This window comes from Oncorhynchus masou, unplaced genomic scaffold (genome assembly GCF_036934945.1).
Source record: "Oncorhynchus masou masou isolate Uvic2021 unplaced genomic scaffold, UVic_Omas_1.1 unplaced_scaffold_1122, whole genome shotgun sequence".
In the NCBI taxonomy this organism is placed as follows: domain Eukaryota; kingdom Metazoa; phylum Chordata; class Actinopteri; order Salmoniformes; family Salmonidae; genus Oncorhynchus; species Oncorhynchus masou.
This window is the reverse complement of record NW_027000955.1, coordinates 53,875-75,936: the sequence shown is the minus strand read 5'-3', so window position 1 is coordinate 75,936 and position 22,062 is coordinate 53,875. Positions and strand designations below refer to the sequence as shown.

Sequence of the window (22,062 nt, the reverse complement as noted above, 5' to 3'; positions counted from 1 at the left end):
GTTCATTACTTGAAAGCCAAATAAAAATATATTTAAATTACAGGTTGTAATTCAACAAAATAGGAAAAATGCCAAGGGGGATGAATACTTTCGCAAGGCACTGTACATCACAAGAAAGAGAAGAAAGATTTGACTTTATTTTGATGGATATAAAGTTTTTCTCAAAAATAATGTTTACGACAACAAGCAACCCTGTGTTTACACACTTGGATATCAACTTTGCCACAGCATGCTATTGTGGCACAATCGATGTCAGAAGGTTGGGATTTCGCTGACCACCACAGAGGAGCTCACTCTCCCTGCCTGTCTCATTACAATACAATCAGCTGACAACTATGATCAGCTAGGGGGAAATCAGATTTTCAACATTTGTATGCCATTTTTATGATTATATAAAATATGTGCAACTAATTTCCCACCAACATGTTTCTGTGCCAGTGCACCACACAATCAATAAACAAATCATATCGACTTCGGGAACATCAATATCATGGTTTGCATTTTCAACACCAGAATTTTTTTTAAACATTTTTTTATTTCACCTTTATTTAACCAGGTAGGCTAGTTGAGAACAAGTTCTCATTTGCAACTGCGACTTGGCCAAGATAAAGCATAGCAGTGTGAAAATCAAATCAAATCAAATTTTATTTGTCACATACACATGGTTAGCAGATGTTAATGCGAGTGTAGCGAAATGCTTGTGCTTCTAGTTCCGACAATGCAGTAATAACCAACAAGTAATCTAACTAACAATTCCAAAACTACTGTCTTATACACAGTGTAAGGGGATAAAGAATATGTACATAAAGATATGAATGAGTGATGGTGCAGAGCAGCATAGGCAAGATATAGTAGATGGTATCGAGTACAGTATATACATATGAGATGAGTATGTAAACAAAGTGGCATAGTTAAAGTGGCTAGTGATACATGTATTACATAAGGATGCAGTCGATGATATAGAGTACAGTATATACGTATGCATATGAGATTCATAATGTAGGGTAAGTAACATTATATAAGGTAGCATTGTTTAAAGTGGTTAGTGATATATTTACATAATTTCATCAATTCCCATTATTAAAGTGGCTGGAGTTGAGTCAGTGTCAGTGGGTTGGCAGCAGCCACTCAATGTTAGTGGTGGCTGTTTAACAGTCTGATGGCCTTGAGATAGAAGCTGTTTTTCAGTCTCTCGGTCCCAGCTTTGATGCACCTGTACTGACCTCGCCTTCTGGATGATAGCGTGGTGAACAGGCAGTGGCTCGGGTGGTTGATGTCCTTGATGATCTTTATGGCCTTCCTGTAACATCGGGTGGTGTATGTGTCCTGAGAGCAGGTAGTTTGCCCCGGTGATGCGTTGTGCAGACCTCACTACCCTCTGGAGAGCCTTACGGTTGAGGGGGAGCAGTTGCCGTACCAGGCGGTGATACAGCCCGCCAGGATGCTCTCGATTGTGCATCTGTAGAAGTTTGTGAGTGCTTTTGGTGACAAGCCGAATTTCTTCAGCCTCCTGAGGTTGAAGAGGCGCTGCTGAGCTTGATGACGAGCTTGGAGGGTACTATGGTGTTGAATGCCGAGCTGTAGTCGATGAACAGCATTCTCACATAGGTATTCCTCTTGTCCAGATGGGTTAGGGCAGTGTGCAGTGTGGTTGAGATTGCATCATCTGTGGACCTATTTGAGCGGTAAGCAAATTGGAGTGGGTCTAGGGTGTCAGGTAGGGTGGAGGTGATATGGTCCTTGACTAGTCTCTCAAAGCACTTCATGATGACGGAAGTGAGTGCTACTTGGCGGTAGTCGCTTAGCTCAGTTACCTTAGCTTTCTTGGGAACAGGAACAATGGTGGCCCTCTTGAAGCATGTGGGAACAGGAGACTGGTATAGGGATTGATTGAATATGTCCGTAAACACACCAGCCAGCTGGTCTGCGCATGCTCTGAGGGCACGGCTGGGGATGCCGTCTGGGCCTGCAGCCTTGCGAGGGTTAACACGTTTAAATGTTTTACTCACCTCGGCTGCAGTGAAGGAGAGACCGCATTTTTCTGTTGTAGGCAGTGTCAGTGGCACTGTATTGTCCTCAAAGTGGGCAAAAAAGTTATTTAGTCTGCCTGGGAGCAAGACATCCTGGTCCGTGACTGGGCTGGATTTCTTCCTGTAGTCCGTGATTGACTGTAGACCCTGCCACATGCCTCTTGTGTCTGAGCCGTTGAATTGGGATTCTACTTTGTCTCTGTACTGACACTTAGCTTGTTTGATAGCCTTACGGAGGGAATAGCTGCATTTTTTGTATTCAGTCATGTTACCAGACACCTTGCCCTGATTGAAAGCAGTGGTTCGCGCTTTCAGTTTCACGCGAATGCTGCCATCAATCCAAGGTTTCTGGTTAGGGAATGTTTTAATCGTTGCTATGGGAACGACATCTTCAACACAAGTTCTAATGAACTCGCACACCGAATCAGCGTATTCGTCAATGTTGTTATTTGACGCAATACGAAACATGTCCCAGTCCACGTGGTGGAAGCAGTCTTGGAGTGTGGAGTCAGCTTGGTCGGACCAGCGATGGACAGACCTCAGCGTGGGAGCTTCTTCTTTTGTCTGTAGGCAGGTATCAGCAAAATGTAGTCGTGGTCAGCTTTTCCGAAAGGGGGGCGGGGCAGGGCCTTATATGCGTCACGGAAGTTAGAGTAACAGTGATCCAAGGTTTTTCCGCCCCTGGTTGCGCAATCGATATGCTGATAAAATTTAGGGAGTCTTGTTTTCAGATTAGCCTTGTTAAAATCCCCGACATCAATGAGTGCAGCCTCCGGATAAATGGTTTCCAGTTTGCAAAGAGTAAAATAAAGTTCGTTCAGAGCCATCGATGTGTCTGCTTGGGGGGGAATATATACGGCTGTGATTATAATCGAAGAGAATTCTCTTGGTAGATAATGCGGTCTATATTTGATTGTGAGGAATTCTATATCAGGTGAACAGAAGGATTTGAGTTCCTGTATGTTTCTTTCATCGCACCATGCCTCGTTAGCCATAAGGCATACACCCCCACCCCTCTTCTTACCAGAAAGGTGTTTGTTTCTGTCGGCGCGATGCGTGGAGAAACCCGTTGGCTGCACCGCTTCGGATAGCGTCTCTCCAGTGAGCCATGTTTGCGTGAGGCACAGAACGTTACAGTCTCTGATGTCCCTCTGGAATGCCACCCTTGCTCGGATTTCATCAACCTTGTTGTCAAGAGACTGGACATTGGCAAGAAGAATGCTAGGAAGTGGGGCACGATGTGCCCGTCTCCGTAGTCTGACCAGAATACCGCCACGTTTCCTCTTTTTCGGAGTCGCTTTTTTGGGTCGCTGCATGCGATCCATTCCGTTGTCCTGTTTGTAAGGCAGAACACAGGATCCGCGTCGCGAAAAACATATTCTTGGTCGTACTGATGGTGAGTTGACGCTGATCTTATATACAGTAGTTCTTCTCGACTGTATGTAATGAAACCTAAGATGACCTGGGGTACTAATGTAAGAAATAACACGTAAAAAACAAAAAACTGCATCGTTTCCTAGGAACGCGAAGCGAGGCGGCCATCTCTGTCGGCGCCGGACAACACGGAGTTACACATGGAGTAAACAATTAACAAGTCAGTAACACAGTAGAAAAAAAGGGGAGTCTACATACATTGTGTGCAAAAGGCATGAGGAGGTAGGCGAATAATTACAATTTTGCAGATTAACACTGGAGTGATAAATGATCAGATGGTCATGTACAGGTAGAGATATTGGTGTGCAAAAGAGCAGAAAAGTAAATAAATAAAAACAGTATGGGCATGAGGTAGGTGAAAATGGGTGGGCTATTTACCAATAGACTATGTACAGCTGCAGCGATCGGTTAGCTGCTCAGATAGCAGATGTTTGAAGTTGGTGAGGGAGATAAAAGTCTCCAACTTCAGGGATTTTTGCAATTCGTTCCAGTCACAGGCAGCAGAGTACTGGAACGAAAGGCGGCCAAATGAGGTGTTGGCTTTAGGGATGATCAGTGAGATACACCTGCTGGAGCGCGTGTTACGGATGGGTGTTGCCATCGTGACCAGTGAACTGAGATAAGGCGGAGCTTTACCTAGCATGGACTTGTAGATGACCTGGAGCCAGTGGGTCTGGCGACGAATATGTAGCGAGGGCCAGCCGACTAGAGCATACAAGTCGCGTGGTATAGGTGCTTTAGTGACAAAACGGATGGCACTGTGATAAACTGCATCCAGTTTGCTGAGTAGAGTGTTGGAAGCCATTTTGTAGATGACATCGCCGAAGTCGAGGATTGGTAGGATAGTCAGTTTTACTAGGGTAAGTTTGGCGGCGTGAGTGAAGGAGGCTTTGTTGCGGAATAGAAAGCCGACTCTTGATTTGATTTTCGATTGGAGATGTTTGATATGAGTCTGGAAGGAGAGTTTACAGTCAAGCCAGACACCTAGGTACTTATAGATGTCCACATATTCAAGGTCGGAACCATCCAGGGTGGTGATGCTAGTCGGGCATGCGGGTGCAGGCAGCGATCGGTTGAAAAGCATGCATTTGGTTTTACTAGCGTTTAAGAGCAGTCGGAGGCCACGGAAGGAGTGTTGTATGGCATTGAAGCTCGTTTGGAGGTTAGATAGATAGCACAGTGTCCAAGGATGGGTTATGACTATGTCAATCTCAACAAACAGAAAATACATCCCTCCCTACGTTGTGTCTACCCAGTATTGAAGGCTTGACAATCTCCGAGTGTTAAACTGTTTGGTGTTTTGAGATGTCTCTTTCCATTCATCAAATGGCCACTGCACAGTTTGGATTGACTGATTGATTTTATTTGTCAGTTAAAAAAAAAAAAAAAAAAATATATATATATATATATATTTAAATTATATATTTAAATTATATATTTATATATGTAGATTAGGGGACCACACTTAAAAACATCTTTGTATATATATATATATATATATACAAGGAAGTTTTTAAGTGACCGGGATTGCACAGTCAAGTTGGGGACTTATTTTCACTGTGGTCCCCTATTTTTTACATTAGAGTTGAAAAAAGTACGACAGGGGGTTTAAGTACAATTCTTACAAGCTTGTTAGGCTGGTAACTTATTCTTTACATGTTGTATATATTTGTATATATATTTATATTCTTTACATGTTGTATATATTTGTATATATATTTATATTCTTTACATGTTGATAAACGGCTGGTGAACCATGATGTCACAATCAAAGTAACACTGGCTAATTGCCGACAGATTTGAATGCAAATATTATTCAAACATCTTCATGAGAACAATATGACATTTCAGTTTCCTTTAGGAACATTTGGCGCCAAACAACATGACAGGGAAGATTTTCATTTATCGTAACACCCATATGCATATATATGTATATACAGTGCCTTGCGAAAGTATTCGGCCCCCTTGAACTTTGCGACCTTTTGCCACATTTCAGGCTTCAAACATAAAGATATAAAACTGTATTTTTTGTGAAGAATCAACAACAAGTGGGACACAATCATGAAGTGGAACGACATTTATTGGATATTTCAAACTTTTTTAACATATCAAAAACTGAAAAATTGGGTGTGCAAAATTATTCAGCCCCTTTACTTTCAGTGCAGCAAACTCTCTCCAGAAGTTTAGTGAGGATCTCTGAATGATCCAATGTTAACCTAAATGACTAATGATGATAAATGCAATCCACCTGTGTGTAATCAAGTCTCCGTATAAATGCACATGCACTGTGATAGTCTCAGGGGTCCGTTAAAAGCGCAGAGAGCATCATGAAGAACAAGGAACACACCAGGCAAGTCCGAGATACTGTTGTGAAGAAGTTTAAAGCCGGATTTGGATACAAAAAGATTTCCCAAGCTTTAAACATCCCAAGGAGCACTGTGCAAGCGATAATATTGAAATGGAAGGAGTATCAGACCACTGCAAATCTACCAAGACCTGGCCGTCCTTCTAAACTTTCAGCTCATACAAGGAGAAGACTGATCAGAGATGCAGCCAAGAGGCACATGATCACTCTGGATGAACTGCAGAGATCTACAGCTGAGGTGGGAGACTCTGTCCATAGGACAACAATCAGTCGTATATTGCACAAATCTGGCCTTTATGGAAGAGTGGCAAGAAGAAAGCCATTTCGTAAAGATATCCATAAAAAGTGTTGTTTAAAGTTTGCCACAAGCCACCTGGGAGACACACCAAACATGTGGAAGAAGGTGCTCTGGTCAGATGAAACCAAAATTGAACTTTTTGGCAACAATGCAAAACGTTATGTTTGGCGTAAAAGCAACACAGATCATCATCATGAACACACCATCTCCACTGTCAAACATGGTGGTGGCAGCATCATGGTTTGGGCCTGCTTTCCTTCAGCAGGAACAGGGAAGATGGTTAAAATTGATGGGAAGATGGATGGAGCCAAATACAGGACCATTCTGGAAGAAAACCTGATGGAGTCTGCAAAAGACCTGAGACTGGGACGGAGATTTGTCTTCCAACAAGACAATGATCCAAAACATAAAGCAAAATCTACAATGGAATGGTTCAAAAATAAACATATCCAGGTGTTAGAATGGCCAAGTCAAAGTCCAGACCTGAATCCAATCGAGAATCTGTGGAAAGAACTGAAAACTGCTGTTCACAAATGCTCTCCATCCAACCACACTGAGCTCGAGTCTCTCGATGTGCAAAACTGATAGAGACATACCCCTAGCGACTTACAGCTGTAATCGCAGCAAAAGGTGGCGCTACAAAGTATTAACTTAAGGGGGCTGAATAATTTTGCACGCCAAATTTTTCACAAAAAAATACAATTTTATATCTTTATGTTTGAAGCCTGAAATGTGGCAAAAGGTCGCAAAGTTCAAGGGGGCCGAATACTTTCGCAAGGCACTGTATATCATAATATATATCATATCCAACCAATATCATAATATATATCATATCCAACCTGGCAGACAGCGGCATCAATAAATGACAGGGAAGATTTTAATTTACCGTAACACCTGCATTCATATCCAACCTGGCGCAGACAGTGGCATCAATAAATGAGGGATAATGGCAAAATGAACCACATTTACATGTCCTTAAAAACAGCCTAGAAAAAAATGACAAAAACACTATTCCTTGTGTTTCAATGTGTAGCACATGCTAAATTGCCTATTTTTCTATTGCTTTTTTAGTTGTGTAACAAATCTGCTCTCCGTCTGAAAATGAGGAATCCTCAGACCAACACGCAGCGTGTTAAGTGTTCATTGTAAATTTAATTAAATAAAATGAACACTAAATGAGACAAACCAACACAGAGAGTGAACGACATGAAACAGTCCTAAGAGGTGGAAAACAACTACCCATCAACACAGGTGGGAACAGGATACCTAAGTATGGTTCTCAATCAGAGACAACGATTGACAGCTGCCATGCACACTGGGGACACTATGCTTCGCGCCCTGACCAAACCAAACAGGAGACATAAAAAAGGAACTAAGGTCAGGATGTGACAGTACCCCCTCCCAAAGGTGCGGACTCCAGCCGCAAAACCTGAACCTATAGGGGAGGGTCTGGGTGGGACGTAGACCCCACTCCACCTTAATCTTGGCCCACTGAGGTGGCGCCTCTGGAGTGACGACCCTCGCCGCCGACCCCGAACTGGGGACCCTTACCGCTGGCCCCGAATAGGAGGGAGGAGGGAGACTCCGGACAGGGACAGTGCCTGACAGGCTGGAGATTCTGGCAGTTCCGGACAGGTGGGAGACTCTGTCGGCTCCGGAGTGATGGGCGGCTCTGGCGGCTCCTGACAGACGGGCGGCTCTGGCGCTTTCCACAGGCTTCCCACAATAAGTTGTGTGAATTTTGGCCCATTCATCCTGACAGAGTTGGTGTAACTGAGTCAGGTTTGTAGGCCTCCTTGCTCGCACACGCTTTTTCAGTTCTGCCCACACATTTTCTATAGGATTAATGTCAGGGCTTTGTGATGGCCACTCCACTACCTTGACTTTGTTGTCCTTAAGCCATTTTACCACAACTTTGGAAGTATGCTTGGGGTCATCGTCCATTTGGAAAACCCATTTGCGACCAAGCTTTAACTTCCTGACTGATGCCTTGAGATGTTGCTTCAATATATCCACATAATTTTCTGCCTCATGATGCCATCTATTTTGTAAAGTGTACCAGTCCCTCCTACAGCAAAGCACCCCCACAACATGATGCTGCCACCCCCGTGCTTCACAGTTAGCATGGAGTTCTTCGGATTGCAAGCCTCCCACTTTTTCCTCCAAACGTAACGATGGTCATAATGGCCAAACAGTTATATTTTTGTTTCATCAGACCGGATGACATTTCTCCAAAAAGTACAACCTTTGTCCCCATGTGCAGTTGCAAACCGTAGTCTGGATTTTTAATGGCAGTTTTGGAGCAGTGGCTTCTTCCTTGCTAAATGGCCTTCAGGTTATGTCGATATAGACTCGTTTTACTGGGGATATAGATACTTTTGTACCTGTTTCCTCCAGCATCTTCACAAGGTCCTTTGCTGTTGTTCTGGGATTGATTTGCACTTTTCGCACCAAAGTACGTTCATCTCTAGGAGACAGAATGCGTCTCCTTGCTGGACGGTATGACGGCTGCGTGGTCCCATTGTGTTTATACTTGGTACTATTGTTTGTACAGATGAACGTGGTACCTTCAGGTGTTTGGAAATTGCTCGCAAGGATGAACCAGACTGATATCATGTCAATGCTAATATGGCAAAACATTTCCTACTTAGCTAACTAACCAACAACTGTAAAGATTTATTAGAGAGACAACAAGTGCTCATTTGTGCAAATGTATTTATGTTTTCAATAAAACATTAGAGACAAATTATAGTTTACATGTTGTAAAACATTCTAGGCCAACCACGTCTGTTTTGCTCCGTAATTGTGCACGTTTCAGTTTTGTTGCTAAACAACCAACCTGTCTATAGCCTCGGTATATAAGGGACAAGGGGCTCTATGCGTTCTCTGGAAAATAATGTAACTCTGTGGAAGTTTTGTTCCACGTCAATCATTATTTTCCCAAAACGCAGAGCCTCTTGTTGATTATCCCTCACTTATTAATGGTTTATAATGCATTTATAAATGCCCTAAATAATCACTTAACCCTTTACAGACTCTTTACAAATGGTACCTTACTGTAAAGTGTTAACCTTACTGCTTAGGTGAAGCTGCTCAGAGGCAGATAGTTGTGAGGAACGCTTCTGTCCAATGGAGGAGAACCACGCCACAAGAAGTTCAATTTTTCAATGTTTCATCAGGTACAGGGGCTTTAGACTCTTATAAAGTCTTGTAGATAGGAGACAGACTCTTATAAACTCTTATATACTGGAGATTCAGACTTTTATAATCTCTTATAGATAGGATATTCAGACTCTTATAAACTCTTATATACATGAGCTTCAGACTGTTACAAACTCTTATATATAGGAGCTTCAGACTCTTATAATCTCTTATATAAAGGAGAATCAGATTTATAAACTCTTATATACGGGAGTTTCAGACTCTTATAAACTCTTATATACAGTAGATTCACTGTAAATATTCAATGGTATGGATCTGAAAACAAGTTATCGTAATGCCTCAATCCAACAATCCAGATAATAATATTTATCCATTTTATGATACATATGCGTGACTACTACAGTAACAGAGGAAATTGTATTTTTGATGTTTATAAATGTACACGTCATCAGAAAACGGACAACACTGTGGGAGGCCACCACCTGAAGTCCTGTATCAGTCCCACGATGTCTCCTTTGTGTTAGAGGTCGTGTTCTGACTACCTGGTTAAACAAAAGGTTAAATACAATAAAACATTTGTCCCAAGCGAAGGTTGAACACAAGAAGACCTTGGTGACCCCCCAGTACAACCTCCGACCTTCGGGGAGGGGGTAAGGTGAGAGGAGGGCCAGGGCGGTCAGGTCAGGGGAAGGTGTTGAAACCAGTCTTAATGTGCAGGGGGATGCCCTCGGACTCTCGGAACTCGGCTGCGATGTCATCGAAGGTGCGTCCCTTGGTCTCAGGTAGGCGTCTCCAAGTGAAGCTGAAGGCTGTCAGAGCCATGGTCATAAAGAGGAGGTACACATAAGCACCACACAGTTTCTACAGAGAGAGGGAGAGACACACACACACACACACACACACACACACACACACACACACACACACACACACACACACACACACACACACACACACACACACACACACACACACACACACACACACACACACACACACACAGGAGCAGACAATTAACACAACTGGAAATTGCACATTTCATTGATTCATTTTAGAAGATAGTCCTATCTATGATATCAAACAGGCCATTATGTCATGTACTATTGGTGCTATAATGTCATGTACTATTGGTGCCATACTGTCATGTACTATTGGTGCCATAATGTCATGTACTATTGGTGCCATTATGTCATGTACTATTGGTGCCATTATGTCATGTACTATTGGTGCCATAGTGTCATGTACTATTGGTGCCATAGTGTCATGTACTATTGGTGCTATAATGTCATGTACTATTGGTGCCATAATGTCATGTACTATTGGTGCCATTATGTCATGTACTATTGGTGCCATTATGTCATGTGCTATTGGTGCCATAGTGTCATGTACTATTGGTGCCATTATGTCATGTACTATTGGTGCCATAGTGTCATGTACTATTCGTGCCATAGTGTCATGTACTATTGGTGCCATAATGTCATGTGCTATTGGTGCCATAGTGTCATGTACTATTGGTGCCATAGTGTCATGTACTATTGGTGCCATAGTGTCATGTACTATTGGTGCCATAGTGTCATGTACTATTGGTGCTATAATGTCATGTACTATTGGTGCCATTATGTCATGTACTATTGGTGCCATTATGTCATGTGCTATTGGTGCCATAGTGTCATGTACTATTGGTGCCATTATGTCATGTACTATTGGTGCTATAGTGTCATGTACTATTGGTGCTATAATGTCATGTACTATTGGTGCCATTATGTCATGTACTATTGGTGCTATAATGTCATGTACTATTGGTGCTATAATGTCATGTACTATTGGTGCTATAATGTCATGTACTATTGGTGCCATTATGTCATGTACTATTGGTGCTATAATGTCATGTACTATTGGTGCTATAATGTCATGTACTATTGGTGCCATTATGTCATGTACTATTGGTGCTATAATGTCATGTACTATTGGTGCTATAATGTCATGTACTATTGGTGCTATAATGTCATGTACTATTGGTGCTATAATGTCATGTACTATTGGTGCCATTATGTCATGTACTATTGGTGCTATAATGTCATGTACTATTGGTGCCATTATGTCATGTACTATTGGTGCTATAGTGTCATGTACTATTGGTGCCATAATGTCATGTACTATGGGTGCCATACTGTCATGTACTATTGGTGCCATTATGTCATGTACTATTGGTGCCATAGTGTCATGTACTATTGGTGCCATACTGTCATGTACTATTGGTGCCATTATGTCATGTACTATTGGTGCCATAATGTCATGTACTATTGGTGCTATAATGTCATGTACTATTGGTGCCATTATGTCATGTACTATTGGTGCTATAATGTCATGTACTATTGGTGCTATAATGTCATGTACTATTGGTGCCATTATGTCATGTACTATTGGTGCCATTATGTCATGCACTATTGGTGCTATAATGTATTTTACTATTGGTGTTGTATTATTACGATCATATGACACAGGCTATGTTAAATTTACCAGTAGTGGAGGAAAGAGCAGGGCCAGCATGAACTTCCCTCCCCAGTTGAGCATGCTGGTGAAGGCCATGGCGATTGGTCTGGCTGGCTGGTCAAACAGCTCTGCAGCGATGAACCAGGAAATAGGACCAGGTCCCACCTCATAGGCTGAGATCAGGAAGAAGACGACCAACACCTGCAGGCTACGCAGCTCTGGGACAAGGAACTACAGGGCAGATCAATCAGTCAATCAATCTTATATTGGTCAGGGAGGATGGGTGAGCGCAATCCCTGACCTTCTAGCACTCCAAAGGTTGCCTGCTCAAGGGGCGACAGGGTAGCCTAGTGGTTAGAGCATTGGACTAGTAACCGAAAGGTTGCAAGTTCAAACCCCCGAGCTAACAAGGTACAGATCTGTCATTCCGCCCCTGAACAGGCAGTTAACCCACTGTTCCTAGGCCATCATTGAAAATAAGAATATGTTCTTAACTGACTTGCCTGGATAAATAAAAAAAAGTGACAAGTGGAGCATTTTAGCTAACCCTTATTCTAAACTTAAGCCAATTCTCTTAACCTTTGTCGTTAGTTCCCCTAACTGACAATATAAATGATTCCTGTAATTCTTCTTTCTTGTTACTGCCTAACAAGCAACCTGGTCTCAGATTAAGATGTACAATACTATTCACGTGTTGCATGTCTCATCACAATATTGTTTTGAACGTGCGTTTTAGGACTGATGCCAGACTGAGCATTCTACTCAATGCATCGTCAATGAGCGCTGATGAAAATGTTATCCAACATCCATTGCAATGGCTTGGAAGTATAATGACATTAAAAAAAGGAGGCAAATGATTAGTAGGAAAACCCTTTGTCATCATTTGGATGTCACAAGATTGACTTTACATATAGTATAACGTTAGCTAGCAAGCTAAGATTGAGGGGAGGTCAACGGCAAAGTTGTTTCCTACAAAATATTTTGTACAAAAAAAATATTGTATTTCCAGGCACTATAGTTGTTATTTAGACTAAACAGTAGTTCTCCTCTGTCCAGAATGATTGTGCTCATCACCCCCTTTAAGGCACCACTATGGCTGCGCTGACAGAGGGCGGCCTGAGAACGTTAAAAACAATGGCTTGACGCGACCGAGTGACGGAGGTGCAAACTATATTACACCCTCGAAGATGTACGATATATTACACCCCCCAAGATGTACGATATATTACACCCTCCAAGATGTACGATATATTACATCCTCCAAGACGTATGGTAAATTACATCAGCCAAGACGTATGGTAAATTACACCCTCCAAGACGTATGGTAAATTACATAAGGCAAGATGTACGATATATTACACCCTCCAAGACGTATGGTAAATTACATCCTCCAAGACGTATGATATATTACATCCTCCAAGACGTATGGTAAATTACACCCTCCAAGATGTATGGTAAATTACATAAGGCAAGACGTATGGTAAATTACACCCTCCAAGACGTATGGTAAATTACACCCTCCAAGACGTATGATATATTACATCCTCCAAGACGTATGGTAAATTACATCATCCAAGACGTATGGTAAATTACACCCTCCTAGACATATGGGAAATTACATCAGCCAAGACGTATGGTAAATTACATCCTCCGAGATGTATGGTAAATTACACCCTCCAAGACGTATGGTAAATTACACCCTCCAAGACGTATGGTAAATTACACCCTCCAAGACGTATGATATATTACATCCTCCAAGACGTATGGTAAATTACACCCTCCAAGACGTATGGTAAATTACATCATCCAAGACGTATGGTATATTACATCCTCCAAGACGTATGGTAAATTACACCCTCCAAGACGTATGCTAAATTACACACTCCAAGACGTATGATATATTACATCATCCAAGACGTATGGTAAATTACACCCTCCAAGACGTATGGTAAATTACACCCTCCAAGACGTATGATATATTACATCCTCCAAGACGTATGGTAAATTACATCATCCAAGACGTATGGTATATTACATCCTCCAAGACGTATGGTAAATTACATCAGCCAAGACGTATGGTAAATTACATCATCCAAGACGTATGGTAAATTACATCCTCCAAGACGTATGGTAAATTACATCAGCCAAGACTTATGGTAAATTACACCCTCCAAGACGTATGGTAGATTACACCCTCCAAGACGTATGATATATTACATCCTCCAAGACTTATGGTAATTTACACCCTCCAAGATGTATGATATATTACATCATCCAAGACATATGGTAAATTACATCAGCCAAGACGTATGGTATATTACATCATCCAAGACGTATGGTAAATTACATCATCCAAGACGTATGGTAAATTACATCCTCCAAGACGTATGGTAAATTACATCATCCAAGACGTATGGTAAATTACATCCTCCAAGACGTATGGTATATTACATCCTCCAAGACGTATGGCAAATTACATCAGCCAAGACGTATGGTAAATTACATCATCCAAGACGTATGGTAAATTACATCAGCAAAGACGTATGGTAAATTACACCCTCCAAAACGTATGGTAAATTACACCCTCCAAGGACGTATGATATATTACATCCTCCAAGACGTGTGGTAAATTAGTCTACCATGGAGAGGTTGCCAAGACATATATTACATCCTCCAAGACGTATGGTAAATTACATCATCCAAGACGTATGGTAAATTACATCATCCAAGACGTATGGTAAATTACATCCTCAAGACGTTATGGTAAATTACATCAGCCAAGACGGTGGTAAATTACATCATCCAAGACGTATGGTAAATTACATCATCCAAGACGTATGGTAAATTACATCCTCCAAGACGTATGGTAAATTACATCCTCCAAGACGTATGGTAAATTACATCCTCCAAGATAACGTATGGTAAATTACATCATCCAAGACGTATGGTAAATTACATCATCCAAGACGTATGGTAAATTACATCATCCAAGACGTATGGTAAATTACATCATCCAAGACGTATGGTAAATTACATCATCCAAGACGTATGGTAAATTACATCATCCAAGACGTATGGTAAATTACATCATCCAAGACGTATGATATATTACATCATCCAAGACGTATGGTAAATTACATCATCCAAGACGTATGGTAAATTACATCATCCAAGACGTATGATATATTACATCATCCAAGACGTATGGTAAATTACATCATCCAAGACGTATGGTAAATTACATCATCCAAGACGTATGATATATTACATCATCCAAGACGTATGGTAAATTACATCCTCCAATTCTTATGATAAATTACACCCTCCAATTTGTACGATAACATTATATCCTCCGACTGTAACGTTCGTCGTCGGTGGAAGAAGGTGAGGACCAAAACGCAGTGTGGTAACACTGAAATAAAACAATAAACAACCAACGAACAGTCCTGTAAGGTGCAACAACACTAAACAGAAAACAAACACCCACAACCAAAATGGGGAAAACAGGCTACCTAAGTATGATTCTCAATCTGAGACAACTAACGACAACTGCCTCTGATTGAGAACCATACCAGGCCAAACGCAAACACAACATAGAAAAAGGAACATAGATAACCCACCCAACTCACGCCCTGACCACACTAAAACAAAGACATAACAAAAGAACTAAGGTCAGAACGTGACACCGAGACGTATGATATTGTACAACCAGGTAAAACGTACAGTATGATACTATACCTCCTCTAATTCATATGTTATTGTATGACAGCTGTTCCATTCATAATGTAACTTAACGTAATGTAACATATCATAGTAAATGGAATGTCATAGATTTAAATACAGAATTATACGAATTGTCCTTAGACCATGTTGAATAACAGCATCATAGTGTATTACACCTACAGGTAGACAGAGAGTCACCAACAAGGTACGCTGCGATAGACAATACTCACATGTTAAATACTCAGATGGACAACACTCAGGTGGACAATTGTATAATATAATCGATTGATCATTTAGGGTCAGTGTCGGTGTGGTTATAGTTACCAGGACTGAGTCTATGACAGTCATGGAGAGGTTGCACACAGCTAGACACAGGAAGCCAGTCAGCAGTAGTTTCCTACGCCCCGCGCTCTCCATCAGGAAGAACTGAAGAGGAAAAACAGACACAAAATCACAGGTGAGGCTCCATACTTCATACCAGGTGAGATTACAGGTGAGTCTCCATACCTCATACCAGGTGAGATTACAGGTGAGTCTCCATAACTCATAACAGGCGAGATTATAGGTGAGTCTCCATACCTCATAACAGGTGAGATTACAGGTGAGTCTCCATACCTCATACCAGGTGAGATTACAGGTGAGTCTCCATACCTCATACCAGGTGAGATTACAGGTGAGTCTCCATACCTCATACCAGGTGAGATTACAGGTGAGTCTCCATACCTCATACCAGGTGAGATTACAGGTGAGTCTCCATACCTCATACCAGGTGAGATTACAGGTGAGTCTCCATACCTCATACCAGGTGAGATTACAGGTGAGTCTCCATAACTCATAACAGGCGAGATTATAGGTGAGTCTCCATACCTCATAACAGGTGAGATTACAGGTGAGTCTCCATACCTCATACCAGGTGAGATTACAGGTGAGTCTCCATAACTCAGGTCCATAACTCATAACAGGCGAGATTATAGGTGAGTCTCCATACCTCATACCAGGTGAGATTACAGGTGAGTCTCCATAACTCATAACAGGTGAGATTACAGGTGAGTCTCCATACCTCATACCAGGTGAGATTACAGTTGAGTCTCCATACCTCATACCAGGTGAGATTACAGTTGAGTCTCCATAACTCATAACAGGTGAGATTACAGGTGAGTCTCCATACCTCATACCAGGTGAGATTACAGGTAGGTCTCCATACCTCATACCAGGTGAGACTCCATATCTCATACCAGGTGAGATTACAGGTGAGTCTCCATACCTCATACCAGGTGAGATTACAGGTGAGTCTCCATACCTCATACCAGGTGAGATTACAGATGAGTCTCCATAACTCATAACAGGTGAGATTACAGGTGTCTCCATAACTCATAATAGGTGAGATTACAGGTGAGTCTCCATACCTCATACCAGGTGAGATTACAGGTGAGTCTCCATAACTCATAACATGTGAGATTACAGGTGAGTCTCCATACCTCATACCAGGTGAGATTACAGGTGAGTCTCCATACCTCATACCAGGTGAGATTATAGGTGAGGTTACTCTAGTTATTCTACTCACCGCCACCAGAGTGAAGGCCACGTTCACTGTCCCGACCCCCAGCGTCAGATACTTGGCTTCGTCAAAGTTAGCCTTGTCAAACATCTTGGTGGAATAATTGATGATCTGGAAAATGTGAAGTGGGGTATACGTTTAACCTCAGTGTGTTGCCTGTCTTTCCTTTAGCCTCAGGTTCCCTACTGAGCTGCAGAATAGCCTGAAGAACCATACTGACACAATGCCGCAGAATCAACTCTGGAAAGAGGGGAGGGTTTAGCAAATAACTGCTAGTCTGCTAGTCTGCTACTAGTCTGCGGTCGTCTGCTGCTAGTCTGCTGCCAGTCTGGTAACATGCTACTAGTATGGTAGTCTGCTGCTAGTCTGGTAGTCTGCTGCTAGTCTGCGGTCGTCTGGTAACATGCTACTAGTATGGTAGCCTGGTGCAAGGCTACTAGTCTGCAGCTAGTCTGCTAGTCTGGTAGTTTGGTAGTCCAGTAGTTTGCTTGTCTGCTAGTTTAGTAGTCAGCTAGTCTGCTAGTCTAGTAGTCTGTTGCTCGTCTGGTAGTCTGCTGCTAGTCTGGTAGTCTGGTAGTCTGCTGGACCAGTAGACTGGTAGTCTGTTGGTCTGCTGCTAGTCGGCTAGTCTGCTGCTAGTCTGCTGCTAGTCTGGTAGTCTGCTGCTAGTCTGCTAGTCTGCTGCTAGTCTGGTAGTCTGCTGCTAGTCTGCTGCTAGTCTGCTAGTCTGCTGCTAGTCTGGTAGTCTGCTGCTAGTCTGCTGCTAGTCGGCTAGTCTGCTGCTAGTCTGGTAGTCTGCTGCTAGTCGGCTAGTCTGCTGCTAGTCTGCTGCTAGTCTGGTAGCCTGCTGCTAGTCGGCTAGTCTGCTGCTAGTCTGGTAGTCTGCTGCTAGTCTGGTAGTGCAATCTGTTTATTTTACAAAGTAATTAAATACTGCTGCTAGTCTGGTAATCTGCTGCTAGTCTGGTAATCTGCTGCTAGTCTGGTAGTCTGCTGCTAGTCTGGTAGTCTGCTGCTAGTCTGGTAGTCTGCTGCTAGTCTGGTAGTCTACTGCTAGTCTGGTAGTCTGCTGCTAGTCTGGTAGTCTGCTGCTAGTCGGCTAGTCTGCTGCTAGTCGGCTAGTCTGCTGCTAGTCTGGTAGTCTGCTGCTAGTCGGCTAGTCTGCTGCTAGTCTGCTGCTAGTCTGGTAGCCTGCTGCTAGTCGGCTAGTCTGCTGCTAGTCTGCTGCTAGTCTGCTGCTAGTCTGCGGCTAGTCTCCTAGTCTGCTGCTAGTCTGCTGCTAGTCTGCTGCTAGTCTGCGGCTAGTCTCCTAGTCTGCTGCTAGTCTGGTAGTCTGCTGCTAGTCTGGTGCTAGTCTGGTAGTCTGCTGCTAGTCTGGTGCTAGTCTGGTAGTCTGCTGCTAGTCTGCTGCTAGTCGGCTAGTCTGCTGCTAGTCTGCTGCTAGTCGGCTAGTCTGCTGCTAGTCTGCTGCTAGTCTGCTGCTAGTCGGCTAGTCTGCTGCTAGTCTGCTGCTAGTCGGCTAGTCTGCTGCTAGTCTGGTAGTCTGCTGCTAGTCTGCTAGTCTGCTGCTAGTCTGGTAGTCTGCTGCTAGTCTGGTAATCTGCTGCTAGTCTGGTAGTCTGCTGCTAGTCTGGTAGTCTGCTGCTAGTCTGCTAGTCTGCTGCTAGTCTGGTAGTCTGCTGCTAGTCTGCTGCTAGTCGGCTAGTCTGCTGCTAGTCTGGTAATCTGCTGCTAGTCTGGTAGTCTGCTGCTAGTCTGGTAATCTGCTGCTAGTCTGGTAGTCTGCTGCTAGTCTGCTAGTCTGCTGCTAGTCTGCTAGTCTGCTGCTAGTCGGCTAGTCTGCTGCTAGTCTGCTGCTAGTCGGCTAGTCTGCTGCTAGTCTGCTGCTAGTCTGCTGCTAGTCGGCTAGTCTGCTGCTAGTCTGCTGCTAGTCGGCTAGTCTGCTGCTAGTCTGGTAGTCTGCTGCTAGTCTGGTAGTCTGCTGCTAGTCTGGTAATCTGCTGCTAGTCTGGTAGTCTGCTGCTAGTCTGCTAGTCTGCTGCTAGTCTGCTAGTCTGGTAGTCGGCTAGTCTGCTGCTAGTCTGGTAATCTGCTGCTAGTCTGCTAGTCTGCTGCTAGTCTGGTAATCTGCTGCTAGTCTGCTAGTCTGCTGCTAGTCTGGTAGTCTGCTGCTAGTCTGCTAGTCTGCTGCTAGTCTGCTAGTCTGCTGCTAGTCTGGTAATCTGCTGCTAGTCTGGTAGTCTGCTGCTAGTCTGGTAGTCTGCTGCTAGTCTGCTGCTAGTCTGCTGCTAGTCTGCTAGTCTGCTGCTAGTCTGGTAGTCTGCTGCTAGTCTGGTAGTCTGCTGCTAGTCTGGTAGTCTGCTGCTAGTCTGCTGCTAGTCTGGTAATCTGCTGCTAGGCTGCTAGGCTGCTGCTAGTCTGCTGCTAGTCTGGTAATCTGCTGCTAGTCTGGTAATCTGCTGCTAGTCTGGTAGTCTGCTGCTAGTCGGCTAGTCTGCTGCTAGTCTGGTAGTCTGCTGCTAGTCTGCTGCTAGTCTGGTAGTCTGCTGCTAGTCTGGTAGTCTGCTGCTAGTCGGCTAGTCTGCTGCTAGTCTGGTAGTCTGCTGCTAGTCTGGTAATCTGCTGCTAGTCTGGTAGTCTGCTGCTAGTCTGGTAGTCTGCTGCTAGTCTGCTGCTAGTCTGGTAATCTGCTGCTAGTCTGGTAGTCTGCTGCTAGTCTGGTAGTCTGCTGCTAGTCTGGTAGTCTGCTGCTAGTCTGGTAGTCTGCTGCTAGTCTGGTAATCTGCTGCTAGTCTGGTAGTCTGCTGCTAGTCTGGTAGTCTGCTGCTAGTCTGGTAGTCTGCTGCTAGTCTGGTAATCTGCTGCTAGTCTGGTAGTCTGCTGCTAGTCTGGTAGTCTGCTGCTAGTCTGGTAATCTGCTGCTAGTCTGCTGCTAGTCTGGTAGTCTGCTGCTAGTCTGGTAATCTGCTGCTAGTCTGGTAGTCTGCTGCTAGTCTGGTAATCTGCTGCTAGTCTGGTAATCTGCTGCTAGTCTGGTAATCTGCTGCTAGTCGGCTAGTCTGCTGCTAGTCTGGTAGTCTGCTGCTAGTCTGGTAGTCTGCTGCTAGTCGGCTAGTCTGCTGCTAGTCTGGTAGTCTGCTGCTAGTCTGGTAATCTGCTGCTAGTCTGGTAATCTGCTGCTAGTCTGGTAGTCTGCTGCTAGTCTGGTAGTCTGCTGCTAGTCTGCTAGTCTGCTGCTCGTCTGCTAGGCTGCTGCTAGTCTGGTAGTCTACTGCTAGTCTGGTAATCTGGTAGTCTATTAGTCTGCTAGTCTGTTAGACCATAGAGAACACATTACTCACTACAGAATGTTCAGGTCTCAATAAATACCCCATAGAGAACACATTACTCACTACAGAATGTTCAGGTGTTCAGGTCTCAATAAATACCCCATAGAGAACACATTACTCACTAAAGAATGTTCAGGTCTCAATAAATACCCCATAGAGAACACATTACTCACTACAGAATGTTCAGGTCTCAATAAATACCCCATAGAGAACACATTACTCACTACTGAATGTTCAGGTCTCAATAAATACCCCATAGAGAACACATTACTCACTACAGAATGTTCAGGTCTCAATAAATACCCCATAGAGAACACATTACTCACTACAGAATGTTCAGGTGTTCAGGTCTCAATAAATACCCCATAGAGAACACATTACTCACTACTGAATGTTCAGGTCTCTTTTGCAAAATAGTTTCTTATCTCAATGAGACAGAACTGGAAAAATGCATTTTAAATAAAACTACTCAAATATTTTATCTAAAACAACATACTGGAAAAATGCATTTTCAATAAAACTACTCAAATATTTGATCTAAAGCAACATACCGCGTTGAAGCCTGAGAGCTGGGAGCCCAGGTTAACGATGAGGACGATGATGATTGGCTGTCGGTAGGAGCGTTTGCAGTGAAGAACTCCTTGACGGTGAGGGCTGATTGGGTGTGAGCCGCCTCCTGCTTCATCTCGTCCAGCTCCGTGAACACCTCGTCTGACGGGCCTCTCAGACGCCACAGGGCTGGGGTAAACAACAACAAAACAACAAGAATATCATCGTCAACATCGTGGATCGACTGCTGACCTGATTGAGTCCCGGGCATAAGATTATTGTGTACTACCCACCCACCTCTGTCTGGGTCTCCAAGGCCCTTGTTATTTTTTTTATAATATATTTTTGAAAGATTATATTTGTTTGTACAATAGACAATAGACATTGACAATAGACAACTTAACAAGTCACAGACATTGATCCAGTTAACCAGGCACGACATTGTCTGGGACTTAATGCCAAACCTTCAGCATGAAGAAACAAGATGAATAAACAAAAACACCTAGTTTTCATCCAGTGGATATTTCTAGTGCTTGTAAAACCATTGGGTGTTGATTTAATACAATTTGAATGTGTAATGTGTGTAATGTGATAGTGTGTTGTAATGTGTGTAATGTGATTGTCTCTCTCTCTCTCTCTCTCTCTATGGGACATGCTTCCTTTGTCTCTCTCTCTCTCTCTCTCTCTCTCTCTATGGGACATGCTTTCTTTGTCTCTCTCTCTCTCTATGGGGCATGCTTTCTCTCTCTCTCTAACAACACTCTCTCTCTCTCTCTCTTCTTTTAACTCCCCCACCACTTTCTCCCCCTCTGGCTATGGGCCATGCTTTCTTTGTCTCTCTCTCTCTTTCTCTCTCTCTCTTTCTCTCTCTCTCTCTCTCTCTCTCTTTCTCCCCCTCTTTCTTTCCCTCTGGCTATGGGACATATTTTCTTTGTCTCGCGCTCCCGCTCTCTCACTCTCTCTCTCTCTCTCTCTCTCTCTCTCTCTCTCTCTCTCTCTCTCTTTCTCCCACACTGGCTATGGGCCATGGCTATGGGACATGCTTTCTATGTCTCTCTCAACAATCTCTGGCTATGGGCCATATTTTCTTTGTCTCTCTCTCTCCCTCTCTCTCTCTCTCT

At 43.3% G+C, this 22,062-nt stretch overlaps 1 pseudogene; it reads right to left on the bottom strand.

Annotated features, from left to right (window-relative positions):
• Positions 1–9,555: 9,555 nt before the first annotated feature.
• Positions 9,556–22,062, bottom strand: part of LOC135529220 (solute carrier family 2, facilitated glucose transporter member 1-like) — a 36,741-nt pseudogene continuing 24,234 nt past the window's right edge.